General features: G+C 45.5%; 1 long non-coding RNA gene across 1 annotated transcript; it reads left to right on the top strand.

Moving 5' to 3' along the window:
* Window positions 1-422: 422 nt before the first annotated feature.
* On the top strand, window positions 423-2,101 carry LOC115096106. Its single transcript, XR_003857967.1, has 2 exons — window positions 423-487; window positions 1,526-2,101. It is a non-coding gene; the product is annotated as an uncharacterized LOC115096106 (long non-coding RNA).
* The last annotated feature ends 224 nt before the right edge of the window (window positions 2,102-2,325 follow it).

Here is a 2,325-nt window from a genome sequence, read left to right as displayed (position 1 = left end):
CCCACCCTCCATGCCCAGTTTAGATAGTCGAGGTTTGAGGTTGTGAGGCTGAAACTGTGATTGGCTAATGTCAGGTTTGCATGGCACGTCGCAGCTTGGGGGTAAAGGTAAGCAGGCCGGGGTACCCAAGCCATGGCAAGGAGGCAATGTGATGCTGGCCTTGCTGCTTGGGGCAATCAATGGACTACGTCCTATCAAGGACTTGTGCAAAGACTGAGAACCAAAGAATCAATGGGAGAAAACTCAAGAGGGAGGGTGAGGAGAAGCAGCCTTTCCCAGGGAGAGGGGTTTCTTCCACCAAGAGAGTCCAGAGAGCAGTTGCAGCTGTGGGAAGGGGGCAGGCCGGACGACTGGGCCAATCAGGGTAGTTCAGGGGGGGGCCTAGGGCCTATAAAAAGAGGCTTGGAAGGTGAGGACTTCTGCCTGTGTGAAGAAATCTTGGAGCAGGCTGGACCAGGAATCTTGACCCTCTAAAGACAAGAGCAAGGTTTGCTGATATTTATTTTCTTTTATGGTTTTGTTCTTCCCTTTTTCTGTTTTGATTTGCTGAAATTGTGGACTTTGACTAAAAGACATAAATTTGATAGATGATGATGGGGGGGCTGACAGATTTTTTTTTTTAACCTATTTAAATGTTACCCTCACCTTTGGAGCATTGGGGTCACTCTCCCAAGGTCAGAGCTTAGGTCCAGAGCTTAATCTTCATAGTGGAATCATGATGGTTACCCTTCTGTGTACCTTTTCTAATTCTGCTATATTGTTCTTGACACATGGTGACCAGAACTGAACACCTTGGAGTGATACACATGCATTTTGCTATTCTATTTTATTCTCTATTTTCCAACTAATCCCTAACATTTCTTTTTTGCTGCTATTGCACACTGAGCAGAATTTTTAATGTGTTTTCAGCAATTACACCTAGATCATTTTCTTTTGGTGGCTCCTAATGTGCAACCTTGCATGGTCTAGCTATAATTTTGGGTTACTCTCCCCTCATGGCCTGTTTTTGTTTTTTGTTTTTTTTGTTTTTTTTTAAATGGCCTGCACATGTAAAAAAAATGGGTTACACACATGGCTGGACTTTGAGTGCACCTTGTGCATAACCCCTGTTATGGCCTCTGTAAAGGGGCAGTCTGGTGTGCTGGGCTGGAGGAGCCACTGCTTTTTTTTGAAGGAGGAAAAGGTAAATTAAAAAAAATAGAGGGACTTAATTGTCCCTAATTGGAGTGGACTGGGAGGGAACTGGGGAGCTGTGATCTCATCACGCAACTTAGCTAAATTATACGCCACCTGGGATTTTATAACATGCAGCACCAGCACGTGCATGTTTACAAAGTTATGCGTTCGTGTGTCTGTGCTGGGTAGTGTGCATATTTTTTAAAAAATTTCCCCCTCAGTGTATCACTTTGCACTTGTCCACACATAGTTTGTGTCCAGTCTCCCAGTTTTGTAATGTCCTCTTGAAATTTATCTGAATAGTCTTGTCATCTGCAAATTTGATCACCTCATTTGTTCCCATTTCCAGGTTCATGGAAGGCACAGGGCTAGCCCGAGGAGTGGAGGAAGCTAGGAGACAGTCTGGAGAGTGCACACAAGCCCCCGAGGAGCGGATACCAGATCCAGAGTCCAGCCTCCTGGACTCTGCATCTGGTACTCCTTGAACCAGCGATGGAACTCATTGCCAAGTTGGCTAGCAGGTGCTCCTTAATAACCCAGACCCAATGATGTCGTCAATCAGGGACGCTCCTGGGGTTCCTGCCATAGCAACTTCAAAAGAGGGCGGGGTGGTGCACACCTGGAACGGCCCAGAGTTGGCCACGAGGACCCATGAGATAGACGGTGGTAGAGGCTGGCTCCTGCCGCGAGCAGACCCGGAGAGGGAAGCAGGACAGTACAAGACGTGCGTCGACACGGTTGCAGCCATCTGTGACTGTTCATAACAGTGACTCGGAAAAGAAGGAAACAATTTTTGTTGCTAAGGCCTAGGGTTATTGAGTTTGGTGCTCTAATTTTGCTTAAATTGCCTTGCAAGTATATTTCATATCTTTCTTTCCAAATCAGCTTTCTTCTTTTCTTTCTGATAAAGCCATACTTGTTCTTAGCTCTTCTCCAATTGTGAGTGATATTACTGATATTAGAGTCGAGCTGAAAAGAAAAATACCCCGAAACAGAAAAACAAGCAGGGGGGGGGGGGGGAGTGAGTAGTCCTTGCTGCTTGCTCTAACTTTTTAATTAAAAAAAAAACAAACTTTAAGCAGCCTTGCTACTATTCCCAGCACCAAACAGAGCTCAATGCAGCAAAACTACAAAGTTTTGCTGCCAAAG

The sequence above is a fragment of the Rhinatrema bivittatum genome, chromosome 7 (genome assembly GCF_901001135.1).
Source record: "Rhinatrema bivittatum chromosome 7, aRhiBiv1.1, whole genome shotgun sequence".
Lineage (NCBI taxonomy): Eukaryota > Metazoa > Chordata > Amphibia > Gymnophiona > Rhinatrematidae > Rhinatrema > Rhinatrema bivittatum.
Note: the sequence above shows the minus strand (reverse complement) of the source record. Positions and strands in the feature narration are given on the sequence as shown.